We start from the raw sequence: 18,702 nt of genomic DNA on the forward strand, positions 1-18,702 counted from the left end.
AAATATTTGTCACTTTTGAATTGCTAATTTGTAAAACAAAAACTATTCTTATAGTGATGGGTTTTGACTGACTCTTAATTGGAATTTCAAAAGGTATTGAAAGATTCTTTTTTCTTTTGAACTTCAAAACCAAACAGATTCAAATGGCAATCTTTAAAGGTTCATTCATCCCCATAAATAATACTAATCATACAATCTGGGAATAAACGCTAGTACCCCTATTCCTTTCCAGCATCCAGATCCATTTTCTCCAACTATTCTCTTTATGCACCCATAAACATATATATCTTCTGAACAACTCTTTTTGTATACAGCCTTAGGCTCAGCCAAGGAACATGTGTTTCCATAGGCAACCCAGATCATTTGCGTATTTGTAAAAAATAGTTAGCATAAGCTGGAAATAAGCTGTATAAGTATTTTTCTAAAATAATGACAGCAAAGTCTTACTCTGATAAGAGAGATAAGCATCCCATTGTTGAAGATAATCTGTAATAATTTTGAGATACTCACAGAGATAAACTAAGCAGACTTGAACCCCAGGTGTTTAGTGAGATGAATAGCTTTAAAGATTATATTAAACATATTGACTAGGTCTCTAATGACTGCAAAAGGAGCTCATACATTCAGGGATTAATTTATTTGCCTAAATGGAGAAATCCAGGGTCATTTGAGATGCCTTAGGATATCCAAGACATCTAGCTACACAAGGCTGACATAAATGACACAGGACTCAGGAGAGACACGTGCCTTTCTTGAAAGGCATCCTGAGGCCAAGCAAAACGCTCCTGGACATCACAAATGTAATTTTGCATATTTTAAGGCAAGAGAAACAAGGCCATAGCCCATATGCAGACATTACAAAAACCTGAATGTCTCTGAAACTGAAGCTGAATCAAAGCCCGCAAAACACAGTGAGTTGTCTGAAAGTTGCCTGTTTCTCTTCCACAACTACAAAGAGTCCAGCATGACGGGCTCAGTTGTAGAAGTCTATGCTGGAGCATAAGCTCGACGAATCCTAAGCAAAATGACTAATTACAAAGCTATCGAGCCTCATAATAATGTTCATAGCTTGCAATATCGTTAGGTTCTTTCTTTTGCGTACTGCATGTGATAGGCATCGCACAGAACCAAAAGACAGACTGGAAAACTTGTTTGAAATTTACACAACGTCCAAGACATTCTCCATTCCACGAGGACCTGCACAATCCGGCGGAGGTGACATTTACTGCCCTTTGTTCTGATCCTCCTCTCCACACCTGCTCCTATCACACCATTGAACGATGCCTGGCTGCCACAGGGGCTCCCTGATGGAAATCCCTGCTTACGACTCGGTTTCGTACACCGGCACCAACCGCACACGTGCCTCAGAAGGGCGCCCCGACCCTGACGCCAGCCCCACAGCCGAGCACGCCCATGGCAGCCTGTCCAGTGCCCAGCTCCGTAGCTGCTGAAGGCACCTGGTGCCTCAGGGACTCTCAGCTTTCCGTTTAAAGAACCCCACAGCAGGTGTATTGTTTTTATATACCAGCTGATTTTCGTATTTTCTCCCGAGCGTGTACACGTATATGGTGTTGGGGTTTTTTTAATGCCTTTGTCCTTCACCTTTGCGGTATATCCTTGGCCGCTGGGCATCAGATGCACACACAACCTGACTCCTGCTTGACTACCCAATGACCTTTCGCTCCTGCCAGCTTCACTGACAAGCATTCCCTCTCCCCTGCCCTCCCAGCAGTCCAACAGGACATCCAGAAGACTCCTTTTTTTGTCATATTTTGAAGAATGAATGCATTATTTCCTTGGCGTGCCAAGCCTTTCCTGGCCCAGTGCCCGCAAGCCCTGCACCCACACTTCAGGGCACTTTTCCATGCAGCAGATTAAGAAGCTGTTTCAATGCCAGGCTGATAGCAATGCTTCACTGCAGAAGATGAACGGCAAAGGATATGGATCCTGCTCCTCCTTCTGTTAACAGGATTTTGGAAGGTATGATTCCACTAAGAAGGGGGAAATGTCAGTTTTAAATATATACTCTGAAAAATAAAATGTGCCGGTACACTGAGAGAACAAAGAGCAGCAGCGCCCTGGAAACCTCTTCCCTAACCCCAGATCAGAGGAGGTAGCAGGACAGGATCTATCCAAAGCTCAGGAGCACACTAGACAGAGGAGACCGGCTCCTGTGCCAGCTTATGTTCTGAAACCCTAGCAGCAATGATTCTGCCAGCTGCTCAAATGCTACAGTACCCAGCCAAAAGTAGCTGGGGGCACAGGCTGCTCCTATACATTGAAGCAGTAAAGGACAGCCAACAGCACATCCCACTGGCCTACCTCAATGCATCTTGCTCTAGCCAGCATCTCTCCGGGAGCTGAAGGCACAGCTGCCAGTATCCCCGCTTCTTTTGGCCAGTATAGGACTTGGCCCAAATTTTGAATACGATTGATTTAGTTACCTCTATAAAATCTGGAGAAGGAAATGCTCAGCTGCTTTGAACTGAAATTATTTTTTTTTCCCCCCAGTTGGAAGGAATAAATTGAACCTCAGCAAGTTACATACCTATATAATAATGCTCATTTCATACACTGCCGCCAAATACTGAGTGTGATTGGCGTTTTTCTCTTTAAAAAATTGTGTAGAGCAGTTGGTACAGCTGATTGATTGAAGTCTGTCCAAGTACTGATATTTCTAAGTGCTGAGCCAAAGAGATATTTATGCTGTGTGCTCTGAAATGGTGGGGACCATTAATTTTTAGAACTTCACAGGTTGAAGAGGGTACCTTGGCTTCACCACAAAAGGTCTGGATGACACCTTGGTAGGCACCATCGTGAGCCCTCCCCCGGAGAGAAGATGGGCAAGCAGGCGACAAGGAAGCTGTGACAGAACTGAGCAGACCTCCCAGTTTGGACAATCAGGAGACCAGGACGTCCTGGCAACCCAGAAGAACATCCAGTCTGTATCTAGTCCATGCACAGTGGTTGTATGCCTGGTGACAGTCATTTTTTCTTGACTTTATGTATCTCCACAGCACCAGACTTCCAGAGAATTAGATTTTGTTCTCAACAGGGAAATAGGCGAGACCCTTGGGCTTCATGGTGATGGTGGAGACAAATCCAGAAGTAGAACTGTATGAGCAAAGTGAGTGAATACAGCTCTGCTGAAGACTTTCACACTGCCTGTGCACTTACACAACAGTTGATCAGGGCCTGAAAATCTAAAATTATCAAAGCCGTGTCCTCATAGGCACCAAGGTAAAAAAAATACAGCATGAATTACCCCGGAGTCTTTGTTCTGAATTTGTTCAAATTCTTGTTGAGAATCTGGAAAGAATTCCAGATTTGGATGGAAATGCGGTATCATCTTTTACATAACACTGTAATATGTAGGGTGCTTTGGTAAGCCATCTGGATGCATATAGGATTAATGTTATCAATCAGGATTTCAAGTAAAATTGTATTATTGATGTCATTAGGGGTTTAACACGCAGCAATCACAGAATATTTGAGCAATCACAGAATATTTCAGATCACTGGAAAACAATCAACTAAGAAATGGTTGGGAGGAATATAAAAAAAAACAAACTGAAATACAGAACAAGCTCAGCTGAAAGAAATAAAACTCCTCCTGACAGATGGCATCAAGCGGATGATCTTCCTAGATAAGCGTTGGCTCTAATGCTACAACAGGGTTGATAAATATGTTGAACAGCTTGCCTGGGGCAAGTCAAACAAAGCCCTCGGCAAGAAATTTAAAATGCAGTTTGCCTAACAGAGCAACTAAAGAGGAATTTCTTGGCTCACCATTTTGCCAAGATGTGTTCTGTTCACACTGCATGAATTCCCAGAGAAACTGTTGGGTTTGCTTCTTATTCCATAAGAGAAGCAGAAGCCTCGTGTTCATTCAAATTAACAAATGCCCAGGCAACTCATTTATGCCTGTATGGTAGCTGCTGACGTTCAAAGTGCGTGTGGGCACATGTTTGTGTACGTATGTATGTTTGTATAAAATCTGCACAACAAATTAGAATGATTGTAAAAGGAAAAGCAGACTATCATAATAGAAAAGGAATATTTTACTGTCAAAAGAAAAACTGCCATGTCTTCAGCACAAAAAATATGCATAACATGTCACAAGTATAAGTATGACTTTTGAAAAACCCTGTAAGACAACAGCACTCAAACTGCGAGAAGCAATAGAGAGATAGAAAATTACTCTTAAAATGTGTTTACTCAATCCATCATAAAAGCATGTTACAAGTTATAAATAATATAAAATCAACCGGATTTAAATAAATCCAAAGCCAATATCACGAACGTTAATAAGGCACAAACCACAGTTGCTCTAAACTTCACAGCTATAGTATGAAGGGTTTCGGATATTCCTATTTAAATGCAATTTTGATCTTAACCAGCAGAGAGCAGGGATATACTCAAGTCAATGTATTAAAACATTCTGAAAGATGGCCTTATTGACTGCCTCAGTATTCTCTCCCCACCCAATAAGAAGGAATATTTAAACCAGTTTTATCCTGAAGGTCAATAAAACTGTTCTCTGGTGAGTCCACATAATAAAAAAATTCCATCATCAAAATCTTCTGTTGAAAAACTACTTGTCTCTAATTCCCAGAAACTGGAAAGTACAGCTCACTGGAAAAATCATTTATGCTGATCTGAAAGGTTGTTATCACACACTGGAAGGAGAATACGTAAAAGCCGCAGAGGCCAAATGTTCTGACCTTTGAGATGCCCCAGAATGTCCCTATACCCGTGACAGATACCTCCACCTGGCAGAGCTGGGAGGACAACTGTGCAATATGACTTCCACCTGGGAGCTGCACCTGAACCAGTACAAAGTTCATATTGGGTCTAAATCCTAACACTGTGAGTCATTCCTGAAAATGAATAGGAACAGAAGCAGATCTTGTAAGAGTGAGGAAAGCCCACTGCTTCCGTGGCTCTGCCTTATTCCCATCTTGGGGTACAGGCTTTATCCCTAACCACTGCTCTGCACCTATTTGTTCTGCATTAATCACACTCAGCATCTTCTTAATTAGGAGAGAAAGGTTAAAAGGAGTTGGAAGACGTGCAGGGTTCTTTAGGCCCAAACATATACATACAATTCACAGGCTTTATGTCCCAGCTTCCAAAAGGCCTCCAGTATGGGAATATGCCACAGAAGGAAGGCTGGCAGCAGACATTTGGATCTGGAGAACCATGTTTCTGCCTCCTCTAAAAAGCAAACACTTTGGTAGTAATTCAGTGGTATCTAGCACCTTTCATCCAAAAACAACAAAGCATTATGCACACAGTAATTAAGCCTCTCACAAACCACCATATATGAATTATTACTTTAAGCACTCCGCCACTGATGTATGAGTGGTCCCAAAGCAAAGCAAAGAATCCTTTCTGGAAAAGTGCCAAAGGATCCCAACTATCAGGTCTTTGTTTAAAATATCTTTTTCATGGTATGATTACTGGGGAATAGAAACAACATTTGATAAAACTATGTGTTTTCTTTTTCTTTAAAAAGTTTCTTTTTCAGTAAAATTTTGTCTAGATAAAATGGAGCGACTTTGATCTTACTTGTCTTCTGTCAGTGGAATATAGCTGCAATACAGCAACGTGGAAAATAAGACAAAATAAAGAACTGCTTTGAAAAATACAGAAAAAATATTGGAACATTGTGATTGCTTTAACATGTTGAGCCAGATATACCAACTGGTGATCTTGGTATTTGTTAGGGTGAGGATAGAACCAGTCAAGATTAGGCACGGGAAAAGAGAAATCAAAAATGTTTAACAGCAAACAGACAATTTACCCCAAAAGTAGTTCAATGTCTTACTTTTGAAGACTGCCATCTCATAAAAATTTATTGTGTTCTTTGATTGAGTTTCATTCATGAAATGGAACTAATTCTGTTTACTTGGCATTGTATAAGTAATCGATTCCATTATATTTAGACAGGTGTAGAACTGGGAAAAATGAGATGAGGAGGCTTCGGGATTTCAAGCCTGAATGCAGACTGTAAAAGATTTTCTCTCTGAGCCTTGTTTCTATCATTAGTGGTACTGCTATTTTCAAAACCACAGCACATAAAAGCCTTTCTCACAGATCTGAATTCCATTGTGCTGGGTTCTGGGTACAAATGCAGAACAAACCAGCAACCTCCCCAAAAGCTTGGTTCTCTATTCGCAGGGCCATTCATACCCGTAACTTCCACAAACATGAAAGAGCACTCACAAACTGTACAATTCAGGAACTGGAAACCAATAAACGCATGTTTTCTTTTGTGTTTAGGGACTTGGGAATGCTCATGGCTGGGAACAATTGGGCATCACTTTCCCAATTCAGGAACAACTGAATCGCATACAAAGCAATACTGCACCAAAAATGGCTATGACCTGCAGAAAAGAAGTGCTGTTCACAAAGTAGGCACAATCAGTCCTTAAGTGCAAAACATTTGGATTAAAATTGCATGTCTTTCATTTCTAACCAATTAAAGAGGGGTCTTGCGAAATACTGTTAGGGACCTGATATTTCTTGTCCACAAAGATGATGATTGAAGTGTCCCAAGGACACAGAAAAAAATGGCAGGGTTTATGGTCAAAATTCTGAATTCTTTAACTATTTACCCCTTTTAATTTTTCTTACAAAATAAACTATTGGATCAATGAAAATGTGATGAGTGAATAAAAGCATCAAAAGCTCTTACCACACCTCTGAAGTGTACAAAAATGGAACTAAACCTTAATCTGAATGAACATAGCAGAATGTCCAAGGATACAATCAATAAAGAATAAATTATGCCAGCTTGTGCACAGATAAATTCAGTCTAACCACCTTTCTATCTCCTTTGAAGAAGGGAGTAGTTTCTTAATATATTACCTTTCAAAAGTCTGTTAGGGATAAAAAGAACCTCTGGTACAATAATATGTGAAAGAGACTGAGATAGAGCTACATGGTCCTACCATCAACCTGATTATTTGCTTCATTGCAAAGCATCACATCTTTAGTTCTGTCATTGATTTGAGGCTTTCAAATCATTTTGTGATCTTCCTTTGCTCTAAGCGTTCCAACACTTCGCAGAGATTCATTTTAGATCATCCTCGGTCATTTGACACACTTTAGTGCTCTGCTACTCACGTAGAACTTGATGTACACATAAAATAAGAGATGTCATCAGGGCTGTGTAATCCATTTGATTCTCTTGAAACTGTATCTTTCATATAAATTCATCTCTGCAATAATAGCGAAGCTTTACCCTTGTCTTGTGAAAATCTCTCTAATCTCTCAGCCGCCTCAGGGAGCTTGAAATATACAGAAGGAAACCAAAATATATTCTACTATTATAAAAGCAAAGCACCACAAACATTTTGTTACCAGCAAAATAAGAATCACTTCTAGGGCTATGCTGCAGAAAATAATAACTTGTTTACAAAGTTTGTTTACTGCAAGGAATAGAAATCTTACCTTTTCTTTCCTTTTTTGATAACTTGCCAAGTTAAATTAACTGCCACAGACACATTCAGAAAAAAGGTAATCTCATATTACTTATTTTATTTATAACCTTACATTTTAGACAACAATAGAAAGCTGTAGGCACCCTGACAATTATTTAAACTTACAATCTATAATTGCTCAGGAGCAAAAAAATAATTACATTCAAATAACAAGCCAATTCAACAAGCAGCCCTTTAGCCCTTTTTCCCCCAGCTCCACAGAAACATACCCTTCACCCTTTTCCAATACAAGCCCAAACTAATAAATGCCTTCTAAGTGTACCTAGAAGATCATTAAAATTAATCTATTTTGAATCACAGCTGTCCTTAATGGAAACACAGAATTTCCAAGAGTTATTTTCTCATCTGTTAGTAGCCAATAAAATTATGGCACGTTCTCACTTGCAAAAGAGAATAACCCTTTCCTATCCAGCCCCCCAAAAAAGACAATTACTCAAGAAAATGCCAAAGAAGATTGGTATAGAAAAACCAATTTATATCCAGAAGAACAGACAGAGGCCAAATAGATATATGCTTAGTCATTTACCCTTTATGCACATTTGACGTGCGCTCATTCCCCAAACCATGTTATGTCGCTGTTGAAAATAAAGTGACTATAACAAACGCTGAGGCAGAGCATCCGCGCTCCACGGAGGACTGGGCAAAGGCATTGCAATTAGGCACAGCGAAGTCCATGACCCGCTTGCTTGCCAGCCCCGTGGTTTTCTTAGACATCTTCTAACCACCCTGTGCTCTCTGGAGTGGCTGGCAGGACGTAAAGCTGGAGGGCATCACCAGGTATACAGCCTCCGGCTGCTTTCAGGGCTGTAGCAGCACGCTCTTGCTTAAATAAAAAGCCTCTCCAACCTTGAAGCTGGCTTTTGGGAGCCCCTCATAATATGCTGTAGACGTATATAATATATCTATAATGCACCGTCATTTGTTTAAAAGCACCATGGCGGCCGCACAGCAGCCATCTAAGGTGGAAATTCCCATCTTTACCGTGAAGTTGGATGTGGCCATTGTATAGCAACTCTGCAACCAAGCAAAGCTACGCTTACTTTGTATGCAGCAGAAATTTTCTTTCTTCACAGGTTTTGAATCAGCATTTTTTTAATATTTTTTTTTACAAGCAACGAAGTATGCATTACTTATGATTGCATTTCAGAATAATGCAGCAGTAAAAAGCGACTGACAAGCCTGAGATGCAACAGAGCAAACACTGATGCAGATAATAAACTAGCTTATGCAAACCACAGTCAGAGGTGCTTGTATGGATGTATTTGGGATAACTGTAGCTATCCAGCCAGGCTTGGATAACTCGGGTACCACAGTCACAGAGGCAGAGCGGTGCTGCCCCAGCGTGGAAGCAGTAAGAGGTCCCTCCATGCCTTCAGCCCACCTGCTGCCCAAGCGCAGAGTCACAGACACCTCTTACATCCATGACAAGCCAGACATGCACCCAGAAAGAGCTGCTGCCTATTTTACAGCAGTCACTGTGCAATCAGTCATTTTGCCTCCTTTGGCGTTTTGGGGTTTTTTCTGACATACAACTTCAAAGCAGGTTAGGTGTGACTACTAGAATGCATATCAAGTTTGCAAAACTTGCCCCAAACTTGTCCAGCAGAAAAAGATTCCCATGCATCTTTAATTTATTATTTCTCATTGCAAATCTTTCTCAATAGTGAGCTAATGACAGCTGTGGCTTGCATCTGCATGGTTTTCAACACCATTTTCAACAATGATTACTGCATTTTCAAATCAGCACACAGGTTCAAGCTATGTGACTCCCCAAAGTTTTAATTAATTAATAATGGAAAAGCAAAGTGATATGATAGGTGATATACGCACATGATATATGTGACTTATGACATACAGTATACAGTATACAGTATAATAGGGATTCATCTCACAGCTGACAACAGCAGGCACTCGGGGAAGAGTAAGAAAGTGACAAATACACACAGTATTTGCCAGTACTACAGTCCTACTCTCTGACTTTTGCAGGATTTCCTGAGGCTGCTGTGGTTTGAATAACTCTCAGTGGATCTCTCTTCCAGCTATTTCTCCTGGCCCCATTTCAACCTGAGAAATCTTCTGTATGCAGAAAATCCTTTGGCAAGGGGACCAATAGTCTTTCATTTTATTCCAGCTCTTTCTGATATATTTTGAAACTGGCTCCCACTTGCATCCTTCCTCTGGCCTGTTTCTTACAAGAGGAAATATTCTGCAAAATCAGTTCCCTTTTGCATTCCCTGCGCCCCTCAGTACTCTGTAGAGCTCTCTTGCACCCCATTATCTCTTTTTCACACTGAATAGTTCCAGTGTACCATGTTGCTCCTTGCATAGAAGACACCCCACACCTTTTTTGCCCCCTGAGCTTTTTTCAGTTCTGCTAGATCTCTTTTGACCTAGGCAGCGCAGAAATGCATACAGCATTCACCACATGGAAAACCCATGGGCTTGTATGTCGACATGATGATGATTCCTGTTTTGTTCTCTTTTCCGTTCCTGTTCCACTTTCCAACAACAGGCATCGACATGGAAAGGAACTGCATGCTTAGGCAACAGTTAAAATCCATATATTTACCCTCCTCCTAAAACCATGTATAAGAAGGGGTCTGGGGGCCAAGTGTGACTGATGGAGTCACTGGTGAAGTGCCCCAGACTCACAGCAGGCTGCAGCCTGGGAGAAGGCAACCAGCTGAGATCTGAGATGCTCTTACAGCCTCGGGTTCTAAACAACCTAGCACTTCTGTAAGCTCCAGCACATGCTCCAAAAACATTACGGATCCACACAGTAAGCTCCAGCACATGCTCCAAAAACATTCTGGATCCACACAGTACCCTGAATTCTTAGGAAATGATTTGTATGGAGTTAGTAAGCCTGTTAAAGCAACAAAATTGCCACAAGGCTCCAAATATCTTTGCTTTACCCTTGGGTTTGGTCTACGGCACTGTAAAGCACAAATAATTGTAAACTGGAACAAACACCTGGAGGGGACCAAGATTAGTTTTAGAATAAGGGAAGGGGCAGTATTTTAACTGAAGATTTAAAAAATTCAGTATAAAGGTCCCTTATAAAAATATACATTTTGGCCCTGTCACATGCACCGAGGAAAGGGTGACCTATTCATAAGTCTGTTGATGAAAGCAAAAAGAAATGACACAGAACATCTTGACCAGCAAGAGGAAATCCATACTAAAAGTCTCCACTTAACACGCAGTCCTCTTTGTCTGAAGGTACACTCCTAGTTAGGAGTCAGGAGTAGTCACAAATTCTTCACAGATGCTGGATTCTCACACTACAGTCGGCTCCAGCTGGCTGGCTATGTCTGTACCACCGGTGGTTCATGGCCTGGCTTCCTTTATCATCCTAAACTGCTGTTCCCTGGTTTTGGAATTTAGCATGGCCTGAGAGCTCAGAAATTTAAGAAAAGCTAAAGCTCGAACATGGGAAACACGTTCAACAACTCTGTCGTTCTCTTTACCATGCAAAACACATCCCACCTATGGCACTAAGGCAATAATTAGTGTTGCACGTATGTGTGCACATACATTTTCTCAGGTTAGTGTTTTGTTTCAAATTAGTGTCAGTCTGTCGAGCATAAGACAAGGGTGGGGGCTGCATGCATTGGGGCATGGCGTGAGAGCACATCAGGACATTTGAGGACACAAGGCTGCCAGGAGAATATCGGGGGACAGTACAGAGCAGAGTGAAAATTCATGCCGTTCTGCAGCGTGATTAGAAGGAGCAGTACCCAGGGAGAACTATTCCCAGAGCCACGTGCAGGTTTCATCTCAAAGGGAACCAATTGGTTCTGTCCAGAAGACAGCCTGGGACTAAAGCAGTATGCATACAGTAAGGGGGAAAAAAAAGAGAAGAACCCAGGTGTGCATTGCTGTAGTAGACTAGAAATAACCACTACAGCCAAGCAGCACACTTCACAATGGTTGGAACAGGGACTGTGTTCCCTACCAAAAGTCCTCCTACATCTAAAAAACATACCAGATCTTTAAGGAAGCAGCACAGCAAAATGATCGTGGGTTTATTGGTCTCCAGAAAGCAAAGAAATTGATAATCTCTTTATCAACCACAGGGACAAAAACTATGACACTTGATGAGTCTGAGTATAACCGTTTTGAAGCTTAAACCCCTACATTTGTCCTCTTGGATTGTCAGGCACATTCCACTGAACAACACTGAGTTACTCCCACCCTGCTGTGCAGTTGGACTGTGTATTATTGTCAAGGTTTGTCTGGAGCCTTGGGTCATATGGAGCTAGTATAAATTAAGAGACAAAAGGCAGTGCTAATAACATACCAGAGAGTGATACAGCAACATTCAACCACATCAGATTTTCCATCCCAGAAGGATGAGTCAGTAAAAGCTGGATGCCCATTACCCTGAGCCTGCAGCAAGGCTCCAAGTACACCTTTGGATCCACAGAAAGACACCTTGCCCTTTCTGCAACTACACGTCTTTAGACAGCGTACCTAATTACAAATACATCTCAGCATTTCACCCAAGTTATATCCTTTCGACTTGAATGCGTGACTGCTGCTACATAATTCATAACATGATTCTCAATAATTTTCAGTCAAGGTTCAAGCAGAAATGTGTCACATTAGGATTATATTATTTATGAGCATAATGTTGGATTTAAGCCAATGACACACCAATAAATTTTATCTCAAAGCCTGACATATCGCATGCTGTTTTCCCTGGCTCACAAACAAATAACTACGGCTGTTTCAAAATTACTTACAGTTCAATTCAAATCAGAATTTTTTTGTGATTAGTTCTTATCTTACTTGAGAAAATGATCATATTATTTCCTTCTTGTAGATGCTGAAGTGTATTTTTTCCTTCATTTCTGAAGTGTGTCTTGCACAGAGAGCCGGGTCAGGCGGTATTCTAGAAGAAATACCTGGAATGAAATGCTGCTGAATCTCTTAAAGGGTGGAGTTTTCACTCTCTTCTAAAGACAAAAGACACGTGTCTGTCACCCAGAAAAAGCAGACAGCCTGTACCAGCCAGCATAGATTGCCATTGAAAATACTCTAATGATGTAGGCATTACTTTAAATACAAGGGTAAATGATGTACCTGGCATATACTGGGACATAAGGGATCCTGCGAGAAATGCTCTAGAACAAATTCTTCCCAGCTAACCTCAGGCACTTGAAATAGAGATCTCTCGGGTGTGTTTCAGCACACAGACTTGAACAACTACATTTAGATGTCTACAAATAGGTGTTCACATGTGACAAAAGGTGTCCAAGCTCCCACGACGGTCAGTGGGGGTCCAGGGTTCAGTACTGATTTGTAAATAAAGGCATCTGGTGTCATCTGAGATGCCTTATGCAGCAATTTTGCACAGGACCGGCATAAGAGTGGCACATACAAAAAAAGGTAGATCTGTGTCCTTGGAAACAGGAGATCAAGGACAATTTCACATAACATGTTACACTTAGATTTATCTGCACATGGAATTCCTAAGCAAAGATTTCTAATACCATTTGGGACATCCTACATAAACCTATCTGGCTTTCATCTCCTAGTTCAGAAGACTATGGATCTCCTGTGAGACCTTTATCATCCCTGCCAGACCCCTGTGGACATCTCAAATGCCCCAGGACACCTCAAATGGCATAGAACATTTGCAATATATTTATGCAAACTAACCAATTCCCCCCCAGCCTAAGCTAGTTGTTTAGCTAGCGTCTGACAGAACAAGGCACCTACAGAGAGGGTGATTTATTCCTGAGGCAGCTGTTACGAACTGACCTCCAACTGGGTTTTCTCTAACTAGAGATAAAGCCTTGAAGACCACTTTAGATTACATACCTAAAATCTACTGAGATTAATTCCAGCCTGATGTGTTGAAAGCACCAACGAGATCAATATAAAGATTCTGGTTGACTCCCACAAGCTTCAGGAGCATTTCAGAGCAAGTATTTTAAAAGCAGATGGAAATTTTTGTCTCTTCGATTTTAAGCAAGGTATCTAATGATACATTTTTTGAGATCACCAATAACTTCATCAGGTGATAAAAACTCCTGCAAATCAGGGAAATCGCTCTAAATTATCCCAAACCAAATAACACAATAATAAGTAATTCATATTTTTAATATGGATTTTCGCTCAGTGTCACATCCATAAATCCATTAGGATCTGTGTGATGCACTGACGATACTTTGTAAATGTCACAGTATGTCTAGAATTATCAAAACAACACAATTTTATCCCTCCAAAAACCTCCTTACATATTTTTTCTCTGCTGTTGTAATGACTGACAATTAGCATCACATTTTTCGTGGCTGAATAGAATAAATCATCACTGTTCTGTATGTTTTAAGTTATGCCACCATGCTCTGTGCTTTATTAACAGGAACCAAAGGATAAATGCTGATGGTAAATGTGTATATGTGTATATCCCAGCACATAAATACACACACACATACACACATATATCTCCTGCAAAGCAGCATAAATCTGACGAGGGCAGCCTCTAGTCATTAACAGGATAATTTACTTCTATTTCAAACTTAAACCAACTCAGAATGATGCCAAGCATATGTTCATCCTAGTCACTGATATATCCCTATTTAACATTGGCAAGAAATTACTTCTCTGCAAGGCTTTTGCATTGCTAAAGTAATCTAGGTGCTCTTGCTGGCTTTTCACAAAGAAAAAAAAAATGTATTCCTGCTGTTGGAGATCACTGAGCCTTATCCCAAAACCCATGAAAATTAACTGTGTCTCCTACTCATTTCAGTGGAGAAGTCCCAAAAACATAACTAAATGGCTGTTTAAAGGTGAATGATGTTGATTGAAAAGCTGCAATCTGATTTGCTTTAAAAAACCTCCGAATCTTTGCTAATGTGCAATACAAAGTCTAAGTGGGAATCCACACAAAGCTAAATTCTTCATTGCCTCAAGAAAGCTAAATTAACAGAAACAAATCCCTGATGGAGAAGGACATATATTATGTCTGAAGGCAACATCACTTTAGTTTTCAGAAGCAAAAAGAAAAAGAGATGTGGACCCTTTGAAATAAAAGAATGTTATGAAGGGTTGTGCTGATCAAGGACAGCTTTGACTTTGCATTAGGGATATTTTATTGTCCCTTCTTAGTGTTTATAAATGTCAGGAAATGTCCTTGGCAAAGACCAAGCAGACTGTAGCACTTTGTATTTATCTGGGTCCATCTCGCAGGGCGCTCTGCCATTTACACTACCACAAAGTTGATGCATGATGTTACCGAATCAGATCACCAGCATTTAATGCATAATGCCTACGATACACTATATGACAAGAGAAACTGAAGATTATGATTTTTATTTTTAAAAGGTCCCAGAATTACATTTATTTCTCTTTGTCACCTTATTTTATCACTGGCTTAGGGGAAAATTTTCAGGTCAGGGCTTCCCTGGTAAGACTGGTACATCCTCAACAGAGAATGGTCCCTGGCCATCACTTAGAGCTGACATAGCCCCCAAAGGTTTGACCAGCAAACCACAGCATCATACTTCAGGCGAGATTATGAGGAAGATGTTTAGGCAGTGGTGGCAACAAGCTGAACCAGAACCAGATAGCACAGGCAGGGAGTGGGTTGGTGCTTAGTTCTCTGGAGAAGGCAACAAAAAGACACTGGCCGTAAGTCAGTGTCTGGAAGATACAAAAAGAAAATGGGAAATAAAGCTATATTTCTCCAATAAACATACGGCAAAGGTAAGACTAGGAACATGATTTGATTTAGGGATGGATCAATCTCTTTTTGTTATGCAATTTCTTCCCAGGTTTGTTTTCTCATTCCAGAATGGCAGAAAGTTCTGTGCCCATTTTTACACCACCTCATGAACACAGGACAGCATTCATGCTTCAGTGCTTTACAAATCCAGCTGATGAGAACACCTCCGTCCCGTTTCCAACATGCTAAAGGAGAATTAGCATGAGAAATGTGAATACCTTCTGGAAGATGTTCCCTCTGGCTCTCAATTCTTCCACAGTGTGAACCTTGTAACATCTGGTAATATTGCTGTAGATGTTTCTCCTCCAATTTGGGTCACAGCACACACACCTGTTTCAACATCAGGAAGTTTTACATTCTCCTCAGACAGAGATATAATATCTTCTGGCATGTAGCATGGTTTAAAGTTTTCTTCCTTTTCTTTGAGCAACAGAGAAAAATTGTTTGTTCAGTCTTCACTGTCTACAAAAAAAGTACTTCTCTTGGGTCCAAACTTTGTTTCCCATTATCTCCTTTTCCTGGTGAAAAGAACAGAGCTCATCATGAAAACATAGTAGCTAAAAACTGTCGGACCAAAGGACTTCTTAACACCTTTCTTACCAGACACGGCCACTACTAGCTGTTTTAGGAATGAGTCAAAGAACCTCTAGATAGGAGTGAACCCTTCTTAAACATATCATCCCACTTTCAAATGAAATTCTCCTTTAGTTTAAAAGTTGCCCCGATTAAGCCTTTTTTAGAAAGAGTTGAACCTCCCAAGAGCAGGTCCTGTTTGAGGAGCTCAGCTTTCCAGCAAGCTGCAGAGGTATCACGCGATGCTGCAGCGCCAAGGAAGCTGAAGAGGCCACACGCACAGGCTCAGAAACCCCCGTGCTGATCGGACAGTCCTGGTGTAATCCTGTTTCAGTTTTTAAATAACCACTGGAAGCAGTGGGAATTGTGGGAATGCACAGGGTACACCTGAATCTCATAAGCAGGACATAATAACCCTGGCAAAGAACAATAATACGGCTCTATAGAATTACTGGAACATGCTGCTGTCTAGTAAGTGCAGAGCAGAAGGTGACCAAGCTTGGATGTGTCTGCCAACTCAGAAATGTCTGTAATTAGATCTTATCCGTTACTTAACATCCTACTTATGTCTATATTTTGTTTACATCAAGAAACCAATTATCCCATTACTAGCCAGTATATGTCAAGTAAATAAAACACAATTCAGTCCCGTATTTTAGAAGTGTTATAATTACAAATCTGAACTATTGCCAGATTTTACTAAAGGTAGATAAGAGCCCTTCTTGGAACACACCATATGCACAATGCTTCCTCTTAGAGCAATAAGGCACCATACAAAGCACAGTGAAAACACAGGTACTCTGGGGTAAACCAGAGTCTTGCAAAAGCAGCAGCTGATAAGAAAACTATGCAGTTAAAATTCAGAATTGCTGACCAGAAATATTTCTCAGCATAACACAGGAGTGCATTCACATCTGTCTAAAATATGCAAAGAATCAAACAGTACTGATGGAAATACTAATTTATTGAAAGTTGCCTATGTTCTACAGCTTTGAAGCCTTTCTTTTCATTTTTTAGACCTCTAGTCAAAAAACCCTAAATCGCTTCTTTTCAAAACATTGTCAACCCCCTAATATACGTTCAAGTTTTGTCTTTTGGTTAGGTTTTTGGTTAGAATCAGTCACTACAGACAAAACAGTTTTAATTGAAAATATCTACAGCCGTAAAACCAAGAAAACTTTCTGGAGAGGCATTTATTGAATAGCTGGTATGTTACCATCTACAACACGAACACCTAACATCTAGAGTTTCATCTGTTTCAGTCACTGAAGTTGGGAATACACCCCCATCTTCACTTCAAGGGACACCATGATTTTTGTTATCGCATTCTACGGTGTCTCCAGTGAGGCTGTAAGCAGTGCCTGTGCACCTCCTGTGCTCTTAGTGCTTCAGTATTGCCTGGAAACTGGATTAGGAGGTCACTGGATGGTTAACATTAAAAGACCTCCATTAAAGAGTCATGCTTACCTGTGAAATCTAGCTTTTTCACCAGCGTAGAAACAGGGACACATCTCTTTATTCTAATGAACAATGCATCTTAGGCAGCTGAATGGTGCTAAACAGACAATGGGAGAATCTCAAGATCATTTTAAAAGCCTTTTGAAAACTCTGAGTTTCCGCTATAAATGGAAGGGCAGCAGGAACAATGGCCTGTGTACGTTCACTCAGTACCTTGATCAAAACAAGAAGTCACAGCATAAAGTAAATAACGCAACATTAGCAAGAGCATCTTGAAGGAGGTTTTGCAAAAGATGGAGCTACATAATGCCATCTAACTGCATATTGCAAGCAGGTGACAGGATTACTGTTTACACCCAGCGTTACATTTTATACTGTTATTTTCAGTGGTGAGTCTGAAACCGTCCAAGCAGTAGGAAAATTTTCTGCAAGTAGGTGATCTACAAAATCATATGGTTATTTAGCATCTTTTAGCTTTTGCAGATCTTTTCAATGATAGGGATTACTTCTTAGTAACTACTGCTCTTTGAGACTTGTCCCTGTGCAATCCCAATTAAAATTAAAAGACGTTTTCTGGAGAAGAGATGTAAGCAGCTCTCTCTTACTAAGGTGGAGTCAGAAAGTCTCACAGCTCAGACTAGCTCAGTTTCTTCCCACTAGCTTACAGATTCCTAAAATACAAAGAACTTGCTGTTAACAGGAGTACACATGGACAGGATGAATAACAATCTGAGGAGAATTACTAATGGAATTACTGCAGTTTTTCCTTTCATTCACATGGGGCCAGCAAACAAGGCCCCCTTGGAGGTAGCAAAAAACTGTAGCTCCATTTTTCTATAGCACATATCAGAATGGGGTGCCAATGCCAACAAATGACAACAATTATCATCAGAGTCATGTTTGTATACTGTTTTATTTCAGGTCTAATAGTAAACCTAATGTAGGTTTTCCATTTATTCACAGCACAGATGGCAGCAGCATGAGTTTTCACCACCTAGCCCAACATTTGTGATCAAATCTTGTGGAAGAATCTAGGGCAATCTAAAAATTATGGAAGTTACCAGGCTTGATACAAATATAACAGAGTTCCTCAGGAATGATTCAAAGTAGCCTGTTTAATAAGATTTTGTGCTCTTCTAATGAAATTCTGTAGGTAGGATATTACTTTCCATGAAATTTTACCAATCGTGTACTATCAGCAGTGATATAACCAACAGAAGCACTCACAGCAACACCCACCACAACCCCTGGAAAACTGATCTGACCATCACACAGGAAATAAAGGACAAGATTTAAAAAATTTTAAACAGTGAAGACAGTATCAATATCAGATTGTACCAGAACTCTCTGAACCTGCCTGCTGTACAAAATTCAAAGAGGAATCTCTACATCCATCTTAATTTTAAAACTCAAAAATAACACACAATC

General features: G+C 40.5%; 1 protein-coding gene across 2 annotated transcripts in view; it reads right to left on the bottom strand.

Annotated features, from left to right (window-relative positions):
* Nucleotides 1-18,702, bottom strand: part of MSRA (methionine sulfoxide reductase A) — a 292,183-nt gene that overhangs the window by 156,196 nt on the left and 117,285 nt on the right. The window lies entirely within an intron of this gene.

The sequence above is a fragment of the Falco punctatus genome (assembly GCF_963210335.1).
Source record: "Falco punctatus genome assembly, chromosome: 5".
Taxonomy (NCBI): Eukaryota; Metazoa; Chordata; class Aves; order Falconiformes; family Falconidae; genus Falco; species Falco punctatus.